Source organism: Prionailurus viverrinus, chromosome C1, assembly GCF_022837055.1.
Source record: "Prionailurus viverrinus isolate Anna chromosome C1, UM_Priviv_1.0, whole genome shotgun sequence".
Classification (NCBI taxonomy): domain Eukaryota; kingdom Metazoa; phylum Chordata; class Mammalia; order Carnivora; family Felidae; genus Prionailurus; species Prionailurus viverrinus.
This window is the reverse complement of record NC_062568.1, coordinates 30,013,620-30,028,457: the sequence shown is the minus strand read 5'-3', so window position 1 is coordinate 30,028,457 and position 14,838 is coordinate 30,013,620. Positions and strand designations below refer to the sequence as shown.

Genomic DNA, 14,838 nt, shown 5'->3' with positions numbered 1-14,838 from the left:
AGAATCTAGATGGAGCTGACAGAATGCATCCAAAAAGAGAGATTTATGCTTTATTTGTTGCTGTTGTTGTTGTTGTTGTTGTTTTTCACCTGAGCAAAACCAAAAGAATCATCCAGTGAAACATGAGTATGCTAACTTTAGAAATAACTTTATGACTTTTTGAGTCCCCTGGTTAGCTGATGACGGTTTTACATTCAGGAGCATTAAAATAAAAACATCCAGTCAGTTCCTAGGGGTGCATGTCACTGACAGGAGTTTCCCATGAGGACTTCATTGATTTGTCACCTACACCTTTTCATAATTCTTATTGGAGAAAACGAGGTTCTATAAACATATTTCAAAAGTCCAACATAGAGCTAATGCACTCTCAGCTCTCTACCTCTGATCTGGACCTGTTTTCACTCCCTACTCCACTAAGACCTTCAATAGACCCGCAATAAATATTCAGAAAGAATTTCTTGGTTTGGGGGACAACCATACAGAGGAAGAACAAGGGAATGATTGTGACAGTGGTTACACAGATCTAGCTATGAGATAAAATTTCATAGAACTGTACATATATATGGTGTGCATGCATGTTTAAGTGGTAAAATCTGAATAAGCTCTCTAGTCTTGTTATCAGTGTAGTACCCATGTCAACTTCCTGGATTTGATGTTGTACTATAGCTATGTGGATATCATCTTTGGGTGAAGCTAGGTGACCGGAATTGTCACTGTACCATTTTTGCAACTTCCTAGGAAACTATAAGTATCTCAAAATAATAAGTTAAAATACATATACTTATTGAACACCTACTAAGAGCCAGGCACTGTGTTAGGCTCTGGGCCTTCAATGGTATATAAGATGATGTTGTTGCCTCCCTCCAGGATCATCACTTCTTTCCCCACTTCTGTCTTTTTGCCTCCCAACATACACATCTAAAAACATTACTATTTCTCCCTGTTAATTCCTTGCCAAACTTATCTAAGAAATTATGTGTACCTGATGCCACATTTTTCTCTCCAGACTCGGTCTCTCACTATTTAACCCCTTGCAGTCTGGTTTCCTTACCTATCATTTTACTACTCTAGCCAGTAATGTCCCCTAATGTCCTATTCCATTCACTATTCCAGCACCTGGACTTATCACTAAAAAACAAAACAAAACAAAATCAAAACAGGCTAAGTCCTCCCTCACTGGTCTGCCATCTCCCATCTACCAGCTTCAAAATCTCAGTGTTAGTCAGCACTCCCTGTCACTTCCCTTTTATATCACTTCTAAATCCATCATGCTTTCTCTGGACATCCTAAAATGAAGAAATTCATCTATATTAGGAGCAAGCTGAAAATTCATGCACTCCCAAGTAAGCCTGGCCAGAACCAGCCCTACGCATAATCACCCCCAGCCTCCCATTGGCCCGTCTCCCCAGTGACCCCTCTGTCCATTCCTTTCTGGTGCTTAATATCATAAATAAGTCATTCTGAGTAAATAAGACTCACCTGATATTTCCAGGCTCCAACCTCTGATTATAGAGGCAGCATTTCTGGGATGCAGTCAGGGATTTTATTTTTAACTTTTTCCTCAAGTAGGTAATTTTCATAAATATTTGTGAATGAACAGATTTTCCACCAGAACCAGCACCCCACATGTACACATCAGCACCAGCCTATTTCACTTTTCACAGGATTTCCATGGCCCTTTCCAAAGCCTTGTGCTAGTTTATATTCATAATCGCATGCTTTTCCTTAAGATGGGTCTCCAATAATATAAAAACTTTATATTCCCACAAGATCCCAGTTTGCTGCTGACTTGGAGCCTGGCTTAGGTATCATTCCCGAGATGGAACACAGTGACACAAAGAACAAAATTTGTTTGTAGGCATCCCTATCTCCCTTCCACATTCTACCCCTAGTGTGCCTGTCCATCAGACACCTGCTCTTGCAAGAATGTTGATTAAAGCCTCACTTCACTGTGCTCCAAGTCTCCACCTCTGTCCTTTGATTGGGTCAGTGGGCTTATTTCTCACAGGGAGGGAAGGAAGAAATGAGGGTTGAGTAGGAGTTTGCTGAGCAAACAGAAGGCTGGAGGTGGGAGGGGAGGGGGGGTGAAGCTATTCCAGTCAGCAGTATGAGGTAAGGTCAGATGGGTCAGAATGTGGTGCTTTTGAGGAACTAAAAGAAATTTATTCTGGTGGAAATAAAGAGTTGTGAGGGAGTGGGAGAGTGTGGCAAGAGACAGAGGAGAAGTGAGGTCCTTGAGGCAAAGAACCAAGTTTGACCCCAATGTCACATTCCTTTCCTGGCATAGGATGATGGAGTTTGGGGGTGGTAGGGTGGTGAGGTTCAGAGACTACAGCCAGGAAAGAATTCTTGAAGATGTCTTTGGTGCAAAAACATGATTTTATTAAAGCACAGGTACAGGACCTGTGGGCATAAAGAGCTGCACTGGGGTTGTGAAGAGTGACTGCTTATATATTGTGGAGTTTGGGGGAAGGTAAAGTCAAGAGGAAGTTTCTTAAAGGGATTTCCATATGCTAAAGAAGATTTACAGATTACTGGAGGCCTAGCTATTATCAAGCTAAAGTTGTTTTTCCCTCTAGCGAAGCATTATTAAAATAGTAGGGAGTTCCTGGAGATTAGGCTACTGACAAGATTGCCCTTTTTCTTGTAATATTACTAAGACATTTGTAAACAGATGGAGACTCTCTCAGTTTAACCATTTGTTTTCTGTCCTTTCCTTTGCTCTTGGGCAGCCAGGAGTGCCTGAGGAATGTCACACTTATCCCAGGGGCATGTTGCGAGGTAGCAGCTTGCCTTATGCTCCCTCACCATGGGAAACAATTACTCACTAATGAAAGACTGGCTCCCGTTGGAAATTCCGGAGTCAACTGTACACTTTGGCTGCTAGTATCTAGTGTCAGGGTAGCTTCTTCTCCATATACTGCAGGGCTGTTTATCTTGAGGACACTTTGGGCTCTTCTGCTTAAAAGGCCCTCAAAATAAACTTCTGATATATTATTGTTTGTATTTGACCTAAGTTGGGTTGCTAGCTTTAGCATATAGAAATATAGTATACCCAGTTAAATTTGAATACATGAAGCATACTTATACTAAAATATCACTTGTTACTTATCTGAGGTTCAGATTTAACTGGGCATCCTACATTATATCTGGCAATCCCACCTAATGATGAGATTCAGAATGAGTCAGCAGAATTGTAAGTACCTGAGTCTGGCACATCTGGTGGGGGTGGAGGAAGGAGGATTCAAACTAGCTATTTGGTGACCAAAGGAGAAAACAGCTGGTTGAATCCATCTTTCACTTTTCACTCAAGGCAATGTTAAAATGTACATCACAGAGCTATCTTAAGGTCTGACAAAATAAAAACTCAAAAGTAGCCTCTGTCTTTGAGCCAGACAACAACTAGATTCCTTTACTTGGAAACTTCAGGACACCAGAGTCACAGAGAAAGGGTTTCTTGCCTTTTCTGCCCTGTTCGATGCCCTGTTCAATGGCACTTGACTTTGAGCCCCTGCCTAAAGGTGGAAAGCTTGACCCGCTTGTGCAGAAACCACTGGCTCAGACTGGGGACGAAAGAACAGAGGAGGGGGGGCTCCTCCAGATCTCTGCAGACAATCTCTGAGCTCTTTACTCCAGGGGTGTCCTGACCAGCTATTATCTCTTCATGGGCAGCAATTTCCAAGATGAAATTAGTTTAACCTCTGCCCAAGCCAATTATGACCTCCACCCACAAAATCCTTTTTAAACCTCACTTGAAAAAGGTCCAAAGCAAATTCTAATAGATTCTTACAGAACCTAAAGCAGGAGGTTTACATATACTATTTGTCCCTCTTTATGAAAAAATGCAAACATCTTGTAGGGAAGATGTACACAGTGGTTGCTGATGTTACCAGTTCAGGAACCATGGTTATTAAATTAATATTCCCTATCCAATAAGGAGGTAAAAGCATACATTGCTGAGCAGGGAAAGTTAAGCCTCACAGAAGGATTTTCTAAGTTTTTCTGATGCACCATTTCCCACCACCTCCACAGTGACCCATTGTCCACAACTCTGAATTCAAAAGCTTTTTTTATACCTCATTTGAACATAAACCCTGATGTCTCATGAGGCTGTTGGTAGTCTTCATGTATCCCACTTAGTGTGAATATCCCTATGGTTCATTGCAGAAATATTAATGTGTTTGATTACAAGGTGCTGCCTTGTAGACCCACTGGGAATGCTACCTTATTACCTTTGTAAAATATGGAAAATTTTGCATCAGAAACGAATCTGGCCTGGAGGGTTGCAGATAAGGCAGTATGAGTCAGTGAGGATTTATTCTCATCTGTAATCAGTGAACTCATTTATATGCCAAAAAAAAAAAAAAAAAGGAACAGCTCTCTAAACAAAAAAGACTCAAGAAAACATATTACTTGTTATCAGTATCTGAGGAAGAAGAGCATGAAAAGCAGTGGCCTGGGCCCCTCTATTCCTTGACTCCTCCCTTTCCAGTCTGCCTCATAGGCACCAAGTACAGCTGTTGGGGAGAAGGCTGTGGCACCTGCACTGTCATGGTGTCAAGATACAAGTCCAAGTCCAGGAAGGTCCAGTATCCTTTGTGTTGGGCCAAGCCCTGCCCTGGGCACATCTAGGAAGGACACAGAGCCTCCTACTTTTCCTGTCCACAGGCATTCCCCCTCTCTTCTACCTCCAGGCCTGCTCACCCTGCAACTTCCTAAGCTCCAAATCTTTCCCATTACCTTGTTCCCATCAGAGTATATCTGTTCTGTGTGTCAGTCTCTCAGGGCCATGCTATCTATTTCTATACAAATACTTCTTTGCTTTTAAGCAAGAGATTTCAGAGTGGGGGTCAGGTAAGAATGGCTTAAACACAAAGAAGTGATACATTGTCCTGGTAGAAGATTTAGGTCTTTGACATATACTAAGAGGAGTTATTTGCCTGGAAGGGCTGAATGAGGTCTCAGATTACCTTGGCCTAAAATGTAAATTTGCTCACTATAATTGAAAGTGGTTCTGAAGCAGGAGTTGTCTGGTGTGATTCCAAGTTTTTGTCTTAAGTCACTGGGTGGTACTGTTCACAAATTAGGGAACACGGGAGAGGAGGAGCAGAGGAAGGGAAAGTAGTAAGTTTAGCTTTGAACACATCATACTGGGGTAATTACAGGATACCCAAGAGGGATTGTCCACAGGCATCTAGATAAAGAGTTCTGTCATTCAGAGAAGAGGTATCATCTGGAGCTATAACTTACTGGAAGCTGTCAATATAAATATTAAAAATGATAATAAAAATAGCTATCATTTTTCTAATGCTTACTGTATGCCAGGCACCGTTCAAAGTAGGTTACATATATTACCATATTTAGTCTGAAGAACATCTTTGAGATAGGCATTACTATCACTCACATTGAAAAAAAAAAAGAAATCAAGGCAAAGAAAGTTGAATAACTGGCTCAAGATCATATGGGCCAGCTGGTGGTGAAGGCAGGTTTTCAGACCCAGGCCATCTGGAACATAGCATACTATGAGAGCTTATAGTATGCTTATAGGTACAGGACACTGTAGAACCACAGACTGGGATATGCACAAAGAAAGACACCCCCACAAGAGGGAGTAATCAGAGTTGAAGGAGGAACATCAAGAGAAGAAAGTTCCAAGAAGACAGAAGCGATCAATAGTATGAGATACCAGGGAGTGGCCCAGTGCCATTAGATTGCTTCCGGACCAAGGGCAGCAGAGAGATGGGTCTGGAAGATGAGATACAGATGGCACAGGAATGGCTGGAAAGCCAGGAAGTTGTGGACAATTCCTGAAGAAACTTGCCTAAGAAGGGAAAGAAAGATGGACCAGTAGCTGGAGAGAGACATTGGGTTTTGTTTTGTTCGTTTTATGTAGCAGAGCAAACACTTGAATTTACTTTTAAATCCAAGGGAATTTAGGGAAATGAGACTCTAGAAAGGAAAAGGTTAGGAGAACTGTTGGTGATGAACCATGTCCATGGAGAGAGAAGAATAGATGGGAGCCAGAGCACAGGGGAAGAGGAGGAAGGACTCTTGCCCTCCTGGCCAAGAACACAGGGCAATGACTGAAACTCTGGGTAAGAAACAGTGGGCTGGGAGTGGAGGGGGCTCATGCCTCTATTTTCCAGATGAGGCATGAGGATAAGGCTGAGGAGAACAATGAACACTGGAAGAGCAGTTGAGAGAGAAGGGAGAGGGGGATAAGATTAAGAGGAAGTAAACTTAATGGGGGAGGGGGACTTGGAGGACATAAAAAAAAAAACAAAAATTTATCTGCTGCACACTCTTGCCCTGTACATCATGCACTCTCCCAGGGTCCCCAACCAGCCAGCTGGCTGGTTTCCAAACACCTTTGATCATTCAAAGGGCTGGTGGAGCCAAGAGCAGCACTCTGTCTTTTCTTCCAGAAGAACTGCATACTAACTGTCTTCCTGGGTGGGAGAATAGAGGAAGCATTCCATGGGAAAGAGACAATTTCCCATGCCCACTTAGCCTGAGTGGGAATAAAAAGCTAAATTGGACTGAGGTCTGGACCCCATTTCCAACCAGTGAGATGAGAATCTTGTGCTAACCACATCCACTTTGTCATTAATACAGACTCTACTGTAGGAGAGGTGGTCAAGATAAGGGCATAAACTTGTGGCTTCCACATATGGCTGTATGTTGAAATCAGCTGACGAGCCTTAAAAAGCGATGAAGTGATCCCACCCACAGATTCTGATTTAATTGGGCTAACATGCAACCAGAGTATCTGTATATTTAAAAGCTTTCCATAGTTGAAAACCAAATGGATTAAACTACCCCATTGTGGTTTATTTATAATCCACAACATATAATCCACAATATATAATCTTAAAAGTAAAAGATTTCTTCTCCCTAGAATGGGGTGGGGGGAGCGATCTCTTGGAGGTCTTATACAAAACTCTTCATTTTTCTTTCTCCATTTTTCTCTACCATTTGATGCCAGCCATATGTAAGTTCTTTCCTGGACACTTATAGGAACTTACACTTTGTTTTGTTTTGTTTTGTTATCTAGTGTTCTCTGTATTCTCAGAGAAATATAGTCCCATGACTTTCCTAGACTCCCTGAATTATGTTAGTCACTCCCTATGATTCCAATGTGTTTTTTTACAAAATGCTATCACAGCCACTATCCAGTTACAGCGTGCCTGGTGCCCATCTGCTCTCTGTATGGGGCTGCTGTCACCACAGTAGAAGGGGTAGGAAACACCAAAACCAGGTTTCATCCCATACAGGTAAGAGCATAATGTTACTGGGTACAGATGTTAGTATAGGCATCCCATGTAGTCTACTGTACTCCAAGTCAGATTTTTTTTAATTAATTAATTAATTAATTAATTTTATTATATTTTTTAAAATTTATATCCTAGTTAGTATATAGTGCAACAATGATGTCAGGAGTAGATTCCTTAATGCCCCTTATCCATTTAGCCCATTCCCCCTTCCCACAACCCATCTAACAACCTTCTGTTTGTTCTCTATATTTAAGAGTCTCTTATGTTTTTCCCCCTCCCTGTTTTTATATTATTTTTGCTTCCCTTCCCTTATGTTCACCTGTTTCGTATCTTAAAGTCCTCATATGAGTGAAGTCATATGATATTTGACTTTCTCTGACTAATTTCACTTCGCATAATATCCTCTACTTCCATCCACATAGCTGCAAATGGCAAGATTTCATTCTTTTTTATTGCTGAGTAATACTCCATTGTATGTATATAACACATCTTCTTTATCCATTCATCCATTGATGGATATTTGAGCTCTTTCCATATTTTGGCTATTGTCAATAGCACTGCTATAAACATTGGGATGCATGTGGTGCTTCGAAACAGCACACCTGTATCCCTTGGATAGATATCTAGTAGTGCAATTGCTGGGTCATAGCTGGTAGTTCTATTTTTAATTTTTTGAGGAACCTCCATACTATTTTCCAGAGTAGCTGCACCAGTTTGCATTCCCACCAGCAGTGCAACAGAGATCTTCTTTCTCCGAATCCTTACCAACATCTCTTGTTGCCTGAGTTGTTAATGTTAGCCATTCTGACTGGTGTGAGGTGGTATCTCACTGTAGTTTTGATTTGTATTTCCCTGATGATGAGTGATGTTGAGCGTTTTTTCATGTGTCGGTTGGCCATCTGGATGTCTTCTTTGGAGAAGTGTCTATTCATGTCTTTTGCCCATTTCTTCACTGGATTATTTGTTTTTTGGGTCTTGAGTTTGAAAAGTTCTGTATAGATTTTGGATACTAACCCTTTATCTGATATGTCATTTGCAAATATCTTCTCCCATTCTGTCAGTTGCCTTTTAGTTTTGTTGATTGTTTTCTTTGCTGTACAGAAGGTTTTTATTTTGATGAGGTCCCAATAGTTCATTTTTCCTTTTTTCTCCCTTGCCTCTGAAGACGGGTTGAGTAAAAAGTTGCTGCAGCTGAGGTCAAAGAGGTTTTTGCCTGCTTTCTTCTCTAGGATTTTGATGTCTTCCTGTCTTATATTTAGGCCTTTCATCCATTTTGAGTTTATTTTTGTGTGTGGTGTAAGAAAGTGGTTCATTTTTCTGCATGTCATTATCCAGTTTTCCCAGCACCATTTGTTGAAGAGACTGTCTTTATTCCATTCCATTGGATATTCTTTCCTGCTTTGTCAAAGATTAGTTGGCCATACATTTGTGGATCCATTTCTCTATTCTGTTACATTGATCTGAGTGTCTCTTCTTGTGCCAGTCCCATTCTGTCTTGATGATTACAGCTTTCTAATACAGCTTAACGTCGGGGATTGTGATGTCCCCAGCTTCAGTTTTCTTTTTCAAGTTTGCTCTGGCTATTTGGGGTCTTTTCTGGTTCCATAGAAATTTTAGGATTGTTTGTTCTAGCCCTGTGAAGAATGCTGGTGTAATTTTGATAGGGATTGCTCTGAATATGTAGATTTCTTTGGGTAGTATCGACATTTTAACAATATTTGTTCTTCCAATCTAGGAACATGGAATATTTTTCCATTTTTTGTGTCTTCAATTTCTTTCATAAGGTTTCTATAGTTTTCAGTGTATCAATTTTTCACCTCTTTGGTTAGGATTATTCCTAGGTATTTTATGGTTTTTGGTACAATTATAAATGGGATTGATTCCTTGATTTCTCTTTCTGTTGCTTCATTATTGGTGTATAGGAATACAGCTGATTTCTGTGCATTGATTTTATATCCTGCCACTTTGCTGAATTCATGGATCAGTTCTAGCAGTTTTTTGGTGAAATCTCTTATGTTTTCAATATAGAGTATCATGTCGGGGCGCCTGGGTGGCTCAGTCGGTTAGGCGTCCGACTTCAACTCAGGTCATGATCTCACGGTTCGTGAGTTCGAGCCCCGCGTCGGGCTCTGGGCTGATGGCTCGGAGCCTGGAGCCTTCCTCCGATTCTGTGTCTCCCTCTCTCTCTGCCCCTCCCCCGTTCATGCTCTGTCTCTCTCTGTCTCAAAAATAAATAAATGTTAAAAAAATATATATATAGAGAGAGTATCATGTCATCTTCAGTATATGTGCTGCCGAAGCGAGCACTCATGTCATCTTCAAAGAGTGAAAGTTGGTCTTCCTCCTGGCCAATTTGGATGCTTTTTATTCCTTTGTGTTTTCTGATTGCTGAGGCTAAGACTTCCAATACTATGTTAAATAACAGTGGTGAGAGTGGACATCCCTGTCGTGTTCCTGACCTTAGGGAGAAAGCTCTCAGTTTTTCCCCATTGAGGATGATATTAGCAATGGGTCTTTCATATATGGCTTTTATGATCTTGAGGTATGATCCTTCTATCCCCACTTTCTTGAGGGTTTTTATGAAGAAGGGATGCTATATTTTGTCAAATTCTTTCTCTACATCTATTGAGAGGATCATGTGGTTCTTGTCCTGTCTTTTATTGATGTGATGTGTCACATTGATTTTTTTTTTTACAGATATTGAACCAGCCCTGCATCCCAGGATTTAAATCCCACTTGGTTGTGGTGAATAATTTCCCTGATGAACATGGATGAAAAAATCTTCAACAAGATACTAGCCAACGGGATCCAACAGTACGTAGTCTACTGTACTCCAATTAGGTCACCAACTTTGAAATCTTTTGTGCTTCTAAACTTTCATTTTGTCAGATTCAGTGCTTCATAGCAAAGGGTCTTTTTAGAGATTGGTATATCAACCAAGATTCCTTCATTGATTTTAATATATCTTAACTTCTCAACCCCATCCTTGCCCTAAATTAAAACAAGAACAGTCCAGTCTGACAAGAAAAGAAAGTGAAATAAGAAAGCAAAAATTTATAACAGAAATTAGTTGTCCACCACATTTTGAAATTAGTGAACCCTGAATAAGAGGCAAATTATGTGTATAAATACTTCCCAAATGTTTCTTAAGTAACTGACACCATACTACAATAAAACACAACAAAAATAACAAAGCATTCACTAGAGTTTAGAGGACTTTTTAAAGAAACAAAATGTTATTTTTATATACTGAATAAGAACTTCTACAGAGGTTAAGCTTTGAAAGCAGTGTGTGGAAAGAAAATTATGAATAGCCATAGTTTCCCTTGAAATTCCTTCTGTTAGAAGATTGTGTTTGGAACATGAAGGCTAAGACAGTGTGTTACCGGACAATGTGTTACCATTGATGGGCATTGGTGATAGTGTATGTCTTTCAGCCATAAACTTTTTGGTCTTATTCAGATCTTACCCCACACTTGGATCATCACCTTAACAGTTATGGAACTAATGCTGCAGCTTATCAGATTTCTTTCTCTCAAACCTTGATAGTACAGATGCTAGATTTGTTCAGTAGTGCCCTGGACAGGTCTGTATTGGCTTGTGAGAACCAAATATTCAATTTTGAGGGATTTTGTGAGCCAGTCTTTAAACACAGCCATTATTAAAAATTAAACAGATTACATAAATAATATTCTTTTAAAAAGCTAATAAGTATCAACATTCATAATTTTCTAATTATTTTACTATTATCTATGCTCTTGAGGCTATGTATGTTTATTTATCTACATGGTAGAAATACCACATAGTGGTATGCTATGTGCATCTCTTCCCAGATCCACATTCAGTGACATCACATTGGAAGCATATCAGCCATGGTGAACGTATTTTTACTCCTAAAATTAATAGAAGCTATAAGTTAGAGCTTTTTCCCCAGAGATTCAATTACTAAACTTTTACCATCACATTTACAGCCAGGTTATATGCCACAACTGAAACAACTTGCCATCTAGCAATAAATCCAACACAGCCATATTTCTCTCTAAAACAGAACAATAGCTGCCCTTTCAGTTGGGCTACAAGTGAAGTATTTGACTTTCATCTAGGGGTTATACTATTTGAAAAATGTTTATTTAAAAACATTTGAAGCAATTCTGTCTCCTAAAATGAAATAACTATCGAATTTATGAACAAACACAGTTTTCTACACGCACACAAAAAGAACATGTTAACAAATGTAGTTTTCTATAACAAACCTATCACTTCCAAGATAACTGGTCCCCAGTTCTTAGAAGAAAGCCGTGAAAGCAAACCTCTAAATATTGTAAGAAAGCTGTTTTCCCTTTCAGTAAACAGACCTAGACAGAAATTCAGTTTTATGATGAAAGATGTAGACTAAAACAAAGTAAAAATGCAACTTAAATGTTATGGTAACTGGTATATAAAAATTCTCTAATATTTTCCCTTGTTTCTCAACAACTTCTTCACTCAAAAATTTTTAGTTTCTTATGAAGTACTATTAAAACTCTGGCTTATGGTTGCAGTTATGTTAACCCAACCTGAATGGATAATCTTTGTCCAGTGAAATAATCCACACTAGTGAGGAACTGAGAGCTTTTAAAAGCAGAGAGCTTGTGATTTGTCTTTTTTTTTTTTTTAATATGCACAGACAGTCTTAGAGAGATGGATTATTTGTTCTCAGATTGTGTCTGTAATTCATATAACAACCATCAGGAGGTGGCATTGTAAAATTTGGCTAAATTGATGAAGTAGATAACCTTATGCTGAGTGTGGATAATTTGGAGATTATATTTTGATTCACAATCCATTTGTTTGAGCTCTTTCTAGAATTATAAATGCTAGCCACACTGATAACCTTCATGTTTATATTTTAAGGAAAACAATAACATAAAATTCAAAGAAATGCAGTTAGGTATCACATATACCTTCTAAAATGGTCAACTGATATAAATCACCACTTCATTTAATTTTGTCTTTCTCTTCAAGACTAAGGAAAAACATTTTTTTGTAATTTCCATCCTCTTTCCTCTTAGAATCAGAAGAATTTCTGCAGTGGGTACTATTAGCATTCCTGTGGTGGGCCTTTCCTAGTGCTTGTAGACTTGTCACTGATTATGTGGCCAAGAACAAAAACAAAACAAAAAGTCTCATACTAGTTCTCTCTAGCCTTTAATGTTTGCTTATAGTTTATCAAAGAGAAGTTGTCCTTTGCCTCTTAAATACTTGTATTTCATGCCATGTAGTTATGTTTTAGACATTTCCGCTCCTTTCCTCTACTCCAAAGAGAGATTCATAATTTACATACTTCTACATTCTTCTTGGCAAAAGGAAAGATAGATTATGGAGTCTGAATCCATTCTTGATTGTGCAGTTTTTTCCTAAACTATTCTTGTTCTTAAAAAAAAAAAAAAAGTATACCTGTTAACCAAGTTTCCCCATGACCCACTGGCAGCAAGCTTTTACCCTTCTGGATGTTTAAACTTATCCAATCCACACATTTATATTGCTTCTGAAATTTTTAAACTGTATTTGAACATGATAATTTTCAATTTATTTTTAGTACAAAACTAGCATGTTCTTATTATGAAAAATGCAAAACAAAATTAAAAGACAGGGAAATAAAATTCATTCATATTTCTGTCCCTAAGAAACAACCACAATCAGATACTTCTGTTCCCTTTCAGTCTTTTCTATGCATAGTTTTTGTTTTCTTATTTTAGCCAATACTGTGGCTACTGTATATATGATTTTATATTCTATATACAATTTTAACACTATAACATAAGAATTTTTTCATGTTATTAAAACCACTACATAAATATCATTTATACTAGCTGCAAATTTTTAATATACTTCATAAAAATATAATGATTTCCTTACCTTGTCCATCATACTTTGGAAGTGTTGACTGATTAAAACAATCAATACTTATTGAACACTGTGCTGTACTGGAAGGGTTGGTGAACATCTAAAACACTCCTTGCCTTCTTCAGGAACTTAAGATCTAATGAGGGAGGTGAAGCATATACCTAAATGACCCTACTCTAGCATAGTTGGTGATAGGCCTGCAGAAGGATCCAGACAGTGAGTGGTACAGCTCTGGCTGGGGTGTTAGAGCAGAACCCATGGAAAAGGGGGCAGGGGCCCTGACAAATGGACATATTTTCCCTAAGAAAACATGTGACAGAGAAAATACTATGTAAGAAAAGCTTAACAAAGGGCCACATATGAGATGTTATGGGGTTGCAGTTTACATGAATTTGGGCATGGGTGGGATATAAGGCAGGAAGAGTTGGTTGGAAAAATTATGGAGAGCTTTGTGATATTTCAGGAAGCATATGTAATCACAAGAGTTTTTTGTGATGAATATCTGTGTTCTGAAGAGCCATTTGACTGATTTGGGAAACAAGAATCCAATTACTCATAAAGCTATCTCATTGAAAAAAAATGAAGCACAAATAAGTAATATTTTTTTTATCATTCCTTAAAATTGATCTCTTCTTTATCAGGTCATTTGTGCCACTGTACCAGATACCACCCAATTGTAGAAAGTAGAAAAACTTTCTGTGTGGTAAGTTAAATTTTAAAAATTTATTTCAGTTGATTTAGTACATGGATGAATGCTTGCATAAAATCATCTACTGCATTCAATTATTTCTAAAATACCCTTATCTTGACCTTTCTAATCAGTGAAAGTTGTTGAATGCCACTGTTGGTTTGTTTGTTTTTTTAATTTTTTTTTCAATGTTTATTTATTTTTGGGACAGAGAGAGACAGAGCATGAACGGGGGAGGGGCAGAGAGAGAGGAAGACACAGAATCGGAAACAGGCTCCAGGCTCTGAGCCATCAGCCCAGAGCCTGATGCGGGGCTCGAACTCACAGACCGCGAGATCATGACCTGGCTGAAGTCGGACGCTTAACCGACTGCGCCACCCAGGCGCCCCCACTTTTGGTATTTTTTAAATAAACCTTTAACATCTATCCTGTTTATAGCCCTAAATTGGCACTTTCCTAAGAAGTAAAGTACATGGTCCATGACTTCAAGAAACGCAAACTCTATTAAAGAAAGAAAATAAAATGTAGACTAAGAAATAATAAAAGAATAATTGAAAAGCAAAATATTAAAAGTTCAATATATCCCCTATACCATGTATATCAGTTTTGAAGGAACATGGACTAAAGAAAATTAATGAGTAGGAAGGGGAGACACAAAGGAAACATTGGAGAAGGGGAGTTTTGAGCTAGGTCTTAAAAGAAATGATAGGAATGAATGGGTGAAGAGGGACCAGTAGAAAATTCCATGTAAGAAAATGCATGGAAGTAGGAAAAAGAAAATGTCCAAGATTCAGCTAATAAATTGTTGTGGCTGAAGCATTAGAGACTAAAAATATATCATTCTTGGCTGACGAATTTACAACTAAAGCTGATAACCAATATATAGTCATTGTCTAGGAGTAACATGGGAATAGTATTTCAAAGGGAAAATTCTTGGCACCTGCCAGTAAGGATAAGCCTGGAAAGACATGGTGGGGATGAGGGCATGGA

The 14,838-nt window shown here is 38.7% G+C and overlaps 1 pseudogene; it reads left to right on the top strand.

Annotated features, from left to right (window-relative positions):
* The window catches only part of LOC125171585 (aldehyde oxidase 4-like), a 236,979-nt pseudogene that overhangs the window by 172,513 nt on the left and 49,628 nt on the right, over nucleotides 1-14,838 (top strand).